The following is a 7,422-nucleotide window of genomic DNA, read 5'->3' as shown; positions in this document are numbered from 1 at the left end:
GTTGCTGCTGCTGCAGTGATGCCGGACGTTGTAACAGTCCGTTGTGGTGAAGAGAGAGCTGAGCGTAAAACCACAGTTGTCGATTCACTGGTCGATCTATGTCCCTACCCTGAGCTATTGTCATGAGTTTTCGGTAGTGAACGAAAGAACGAGATCGTACAAGCAAAAGAAATGAGCTTTCTCCGAAGGGTGGTTGGCCTTTCCCTTATAGATAAGGTGAGGAGTTGTTCCATCCAGGACCAGCTCAGAGTAGAGCTGCTACTGCTCCACATTGCCAGTTGATGAGCCAGTTGAGGTTGTTTGGGCATCTCACAAGGATGCCTGCACAGTGCCTATAGGTAAGGTGTCCGGGAATGTCTCACTCATGGACAATCTGGAGGAGGTGGCTGGGGAGAGGGAGGTCTGGGCTTAAGCTGCTGTCTCCACGACACAGCCCTAGATAAACGGAAGGAAAGGGATGGAACAATAACAATAATAATAATAATAATAATAATAATAATAATAATAATAATAATAATAATAACAACACCTCAATTGGCCAGGTGGATGAGTTAAACAAACATCACATTCAGAGTTGTTATGAAGAGGGAAACTGTCTATAGAGAACAACCATTTTGTCACAGGGTTTATATATACTTTTTAATTACGCAGACTTGGTATTTTAACCCTTTCATGCATGAATTATGACAACCTAAATCTGGGTTTTTTCTCAAGTGTTTTTATTCATCTTTAGCATGAAAAAAAAACATTTGAACTTTTAAAACATGTACTTTTCAAAGAGTTTTTTTTACATGTCCACTTAGGTGGACAGCTGGCTGACCAGTGGGTGGCAGGGTATGGAGTGACACATCAGTGTCCCGTGTAGTGGTTTATGTGCAACACTGACACAAATACAAGAAAACAGCTTTTGAATAGTGTGTGAAAGGGTTGACAAGGAGTCTACGTGGACTGATTCACTTTTGGAGCCAACCCAAGTGTACAATAGAGGAACTGCAGGTATTTTCACATACGTGTCAGCTTCATTTTCCAGCTTTGAAGGATGTTCCTTGTCTTTGACCTGCAGAGGGAAGATGGTAACAGACTGATATCAAATGCTGTTTGCTAGATGCTGCATCAGGTAATTCAAGTGACTGAAGTAAACCTCTCAACCCAATTGTGATGTTGGTACAGCATTTGTAATAACATTATTTGACAAATAACACAGGTTACTGTGCAGTTTTTTATTCTGAAAGCTGCATTTTGAAGAGTATCATTTGGGGGTTTTTTTAGCTTGGTGTAATATTTTGTATCTGTAGCATTTTGCTTGGCGCTAACTAGCAGGGACTGTCCCTGCTAGTTAGCGCTAGCGGTTTATCTGATAACTTTGGACTCCATCATCTTTTCCAAAGTTTGGTGTGTTTTGGATGAATTTTCAAGCAAATGAGTGATCTTCTCAAACTAAACAAGATATCAACAGGAATTGGCAAAACAATCCAGTGAACACATGTTGAAACAACTTTTGGATGTAACACAAACCAGATGTAACACAATGCTGGAGCTTTGTGAAAAACAGAATCCGACATGCAATAATTGCAAAATGCATTTAGAACACATTTCAGTGAATGTATGATGAATTTGTATTTCTCCTCCAAACAGCCTGCTGATCTGAGGTCAGTAAGGCAAGTCTATATTCAAAAACAATTCTAAAACCTTTTTGTACCCACAGTCTTACACTTAATAGCCCTGTTAGTGTGTATGTATCTTAACTTATTTATTTGTACAAATTAATCTTGTACTTCATATTAATTTAAGTCACATTTTTATGTTTTTATCTTTTAAGTTAAGCACATTCAGTTTACGTGAACTATAAAAATAAAATTGCCACTGAGGGCCGATATCAAAGACTGACAAAGGATTCTTTTTTTGTCAAAGTTGAGGCGAGCTGAGAATAATGCTGTTTCTTTTCTTCTTTTCACTCTTTATCGATAAGCCATTTTAGGGACTCGTATTACCAACAAAAATGGTTTAAGTTAGATTGATTTTTCCCACTGAATTTTCTTGTCTGGTGCTACACAAAGACGTATTGTATAAAAGGAAAGATGAACACTCTTTTATGAATCGAGTGTGTGCCACCACCAATCATTTAAATGAAATATTATTCTATAAATAAATGGACACACTAATTGGCTGCGAATGCTACCAAGGTACATGCCAGGTTTAATCTTTCCTCGTACAGCTTATTATCGCTCAAAGTAACAGAAATTGATCATGCATTCAAATTATTTCAGCAGTTTGTGACTCATGAGCACACACACACAAACGCACACACCCCGAATACTCTTGGAGTACCAGCGTTGCCCCATCCTGTGATTGCAAATTAGCGCTTACAGGCCTGTAGCTTCGGGTTCCATGATTGCCAATTATGTTTTACTCAGCCTCTATTCAGAGACTGAGTGGAGTGCTGTTGCATGAGTTATCACGGTCAGCATCCTCATTGTTCATTATTGCCACATTATCATTCTGGGTGGTGAAGTATTGATTTTGCTTGTCATTGTGTAGAAATCATGGCCATAAATATTACACAGTATTTGTTCTGCAGGGACGTGTACGGGCATTTTGAGAGGTGGTGGCTGAAATTTTAAAAAGGGCCCCCTGCCCCAGTAGTAATTTCTATTGTCCTCATTGCGGTGTCAGTTATAAGTCAGCAAACAAAATACCCTGCCAGGGCACACACATTTATCTCTCATATGTATGCACACACACATTCGCATTTTTCTGCTGTAGTACTGATGTATTTAAATATTTTACACTGCAGACATTTTGTAATTGTGATGCTTACATTTTCAGGCACATCTGGTGGAGTTTTTCTCTCTGTTTAACATTGTTTAATATTTAAAGAATCATTAAATAGCCTTTAACCTGCCTGTTCCCTAGTATAGAATCCAATTGTGTGTATTCAGGGCTAGTGAGTGGTTAAACCAAAGAGAGCATTGCTATTTCCATTAGTGAGAACCCATTTGAATTGGATAATCTCCTGTTGTGTACCGCATATGAGAAAGGACAGGTTCTGACAATATCTAGGCCAGATTCTCCTGACATCCTCCCCCTGACACCATTTCGGTCAAACATGCAAAACACCACAATAACCAGAATTTATAGATAAGTTGTTTCTCCAGAGAGGAAAAGACACAAAAACAGAAAATCAACGGACCACTCCAACTCAATTTTCTAAAGCAAACCTAACGCTCTCTAGCCAAGCCCCAATCACCAAACATGCGTCATCGTGTTCTTAATAACAAGGTGGAGAATAATCGTGAGTATACACAAAAGTGGGAACAATTATGGCAGCTCAAGTTGGTCTGGCCTCCTGAGGACTATGACTTGGACTGGTTGATATTTAGTTGACAGAAAGACAAAAAATAGCCGTAATTATCTGAATTTGGCAGATTGGGGAGTGTGGATAGGAGCACAGTGTGAAAAAAAAACTGAATAAACGGCATGCAGCTTTGCAGTTTTCCTAAGGGGAGGAGTGAGCTTGTAACTTGGCTCCTGCTGATCCTGGAATGGCAGGCAGATTGGAGAGTACTAGTGTTTTGCACTCTTAGAACTACACACATTATCCTGACACTCACTGTGCATAAGAAAATATGTCTAAGCTACTTCAGGGCTAAGGTTTACTTTGTAATATCTAAGGTGTGTAACAAATTCTAGTGCCAGGTGACAATATGCATTCCAAATTTTGACACAAACAAGTCTCTAGCTTTGAGGTACATCCTAAAGTTAGCATGCTAAAATATTCACAATGACAATGTCCTGTTGATATTTAGTGCATAATGTTAACCATTGTCACTATCTAACATGATGTTGTTGGCTTCATCATTCTGTCAAAGTATTAAAGGCGTAGATTGTGCACAATTGGCACCTATTGTACTTTTGTGTTTTTCTCAGGGCATCAAGTTGTTCATATACTTTATTCTTCCAAGCTGTGTTTTTTTTCTTTGTTTTTTCAGACTCGTAGAGGAGCCCCCTGTCCACTGTCACTCTCAAGCTGAGATGAATCAGATCTTTCAGTATGACATTACAGGAGTTGATGTGGAACACGTCCCAGTCAGCTTGGCTTTATTTGCAGCTTTATAATCTACAGGGTGTTTCACAATATCCAGTTCACCTGCTTTTGCTGTACAGTATTTTATACAAGAATCCATTTAATATATAAGTGACCTTAAAGAATATGACAAATGTTTGGTGCTTCAGTATACATAAATATAAGATATATCTTTAACCTACTTTAGTGTGTGTAATTAAACTTTTTATAATCATGCTAAACTGCTGATTATTGTCATGCAAGAGTTTTGCATGTACATTATAATGCAACCACATGCAGAGTTATTAAAACCAAAGCAGAGATTTACTGAGTGCTGAATTTCAATTCCAATGAATTTCAGGTTGAAAAAATAATTAATTGTTTCATTTTTCTTTTGAAAAAAAGTGAAAACGGGTCTCACAGACCCGAACACCATACAAGGGTTAAATGATTTTTCCTTGGAATTAACAACTTAAAAGAAGCGGTGAACAAAAAGACTTAAAAGAAAAAGATAAATGGGCCGGAGTTCAGAAAAAATACAGCTTTTCTGTTATGCAACAACAAAAAAGGTTTTTACTATGGATTATAGCCGTTGTGCTGAACAATTCTGATGAAATATTTATTTAATTACTGTGTTTGAAGTGACTACCTTTGAATTTTGGACAGTGATGAACAATTTTTTTTTTTTAAAAAGTTGTTTATAGATTAATGGAAAGCATCATTAGTTTCAGCCCTATAATCGCCCAAAGTAAGATGTAAAATGGAAAACCTGAGTCATTTATCTGCCTCCTGTCTTCTTCTTGTTTATTTGCTGAGGGGCAGCATTAGCAGACTGAGTATCATGTAAGGTAGATGAGTGTTTGTGATTACTCTGGAGGGGAGTTCAATATATGGATTTGCTTATCTCCTCTCTGCATCCAAAGGGGGCACGTCCATGTTTCCTGCTCTGGGTAGTAACACCAACAACAGGCTATCTGAAAGAACAAAAAACTGAAGCAGCTGGTAGATGTAGAGAAAGTGTTTTGTTTCTCTAAAGATGGGATATTTCCTATACTTGTTAAGTATTTTTTTCCAAAACTGCCTTTATCTGGATGGAATAATCATTTTGTGTAAGAGATAAAGCTATGACAAAGATCATTTTCCAACAATATTCCAGTGGATGCAGCTAATGTATTTGTGGAACTTTGTGCTTTGTAGTTTTAGAGAACCTTTTCAGAGTTAAGCCTATTAATGTTTTTAGTTATTCTTTAATAGTATACCTTCTAAGATGCTATCCATATGGCATCATGAGCTCATCACTCTGTTTGTGTGCAATGTAGTCTGTTCAGATTAATCATTAATTCATCTGATTAATTAATTATTAGTTAATCATTCACTTTTTTGGTTTTTGTTGGGAGAAAGCAATTGTTAAGACATTAAAGCCTTGAACCTGCAAAGCCCAAGCGGTGTCACTGTGAGAATAGCACAGGTATACTCAGTGGATTCACAATGTCATGCCTCCTGCATTCACTAGTGAGTACAGTATTTCCAGTAGTGACAACAGAATTATTACCTATTTTGCGCATCATTTGAAAACTGTCAAGTGTGAACAATGTCCTGACTTGATTGCCCCAACATCGTTTGGAGTTTCCCATCATACTGAGTCTACAGTTTTGACATCATCGCACGAATCATCAGTCCTCTTCTGCTTATCTGGTTCAGGGTTGCAAGGGTGCTGGAGCCTATGTTAGCTGCCACTGGGCAGCGCATAGCTTAGACAGGTCGCCCTAATTCACTAGAAGTCAGCCAAAATGCACGTCTTTGGACTGCAGGAGGAAACCAGCATTTCCGGAGAGAAACTGCACAGGAAGAACATGCTAACTCCACACAGGCAGATGGACTTAAACCCAGGAACTTCTGGGTTACACTGGGTTACCTAGAACCAGGTAACACTGGTGACCACCAAACCACTGTGCTGCTGTGCCACCCACATCATCACACTTTGCTTAATTTAATTATATAAGGTTTGGGACAGTTTAGAGGTTACACCTTTCAAACTTTTTCTATTATTGCGTATCCTCAGACTTTTTTTTAATTTTTACTTGTTTTGTGTCTGAATCTATATCATGTCTTGTTTTGCTTTATTTTAACCACCAATCCTAGCTCCTGTCTTTTTCTTCCTGTCTGTCTTGAACCCAGCCTTGAGCCTATCCCCAAGCAATCATTTCTGTAATACCTTACCATGAAGAAAAAGGCTGTTATGCGAGTATAGAAAATTTGATCTGAAGTGGAACTTCACTTTAGCACAAGACTGAATTATCTTCATTTGAGCACAGTCAGCTTCAGCCGGCAACACACTGTCAGCTATTACAACCTACTGCAGCTACACCTCACAGTAAAAGTCCCTGAAGTTATTCTTCAGGGAGTGATAAATAAGTTGTGAGATCAGCAGCCTCCAGTTAGATGAAAAAGTATCAGCGTGAAAGCCCCGTGTGCATCCCTGCTGGAAGGAAGAAAAAAAACTTTTGGGAAACTCATTTCTGCTGCATCTTGATCGCTTACGGATTTCATTTCTAAAGTGGCTTATGTAACAAACAGAATTTCTTTGTGCAGCTTTGGTCGAAACACACACAAATCAGCTGGTGTTGCTCATCAGTGAATTTCTCATGAATTATAAAACACATGCAGCCATTTAGTTGGTTTGTTCACAAATCAAAAACAATCACTCAGAGACTAAAATGGGGAAGGTCTGCACACAGGTGAACTACAATTTAATCATCGGAGAATTCAGTCATTAAATTGTTTATTGTGTAGCCCTTTTCCATTTTGTCACATGCAGTGACTGAATATTTTGTCTTTGGTGTGAGCACACTCAGTCTTTTTTCCTGTCATTACTCTGGTGCTGCCAAATTTAGATGCCTCATCAGAGTCAAAAGGAAGACCTAATTCTAAAGCACGCACCTGCCTTCTGCTCTCTAACAATGACAGCATCTGGTGTGTCAGCCATGAAGCAGGAAGTACATCACAGTTAATAGCTTTCTAATGAAAGGAAAAACCTGAGATTGATTATATATAGACGGTATAATGTAATTATAAAGACATTCTCATATACTCCCCAGATAAAGACCTTGGAGCCATAATTCAGCCAGGTATAAGGCATCGTTGATTTACTGTGAGTTCACAGCTAATCTTCTGCTCAACATCAGTGGCTGCACTTCATTCATAAAAAGTATGCAAATGTTGCAGTGTCCTTAATTAAAAAGCCTCAGGCAGAATCAAAGCAGGGCCATTTTTCTCATGTTCAAGTAATGAAATATTTTCAGACATCATCATGTGCATGTACAACTTTGCTGCTATCGGTTGCAATGGCGATAGTGTGA

The sequence above is a fragment of the Copadichromis virginalis genome, linkage group LG2 (assembly GCF_057382275.1).
Source record: "Copadichromis virginalis isolate Kocher_CV1m ecotype Utaka linkage group LG2, C_Virginalis_male_GT1.1, whole genome shotgun sequence".
NCBI lineage: Eukaryota > Metazoa > Chordata > Actinopteri > Cichliformes > Cichlidae > Copadichromis > Copadichromis virginalis.
This window is presented reverse-complemented; position numbering follows the sequence as displayed.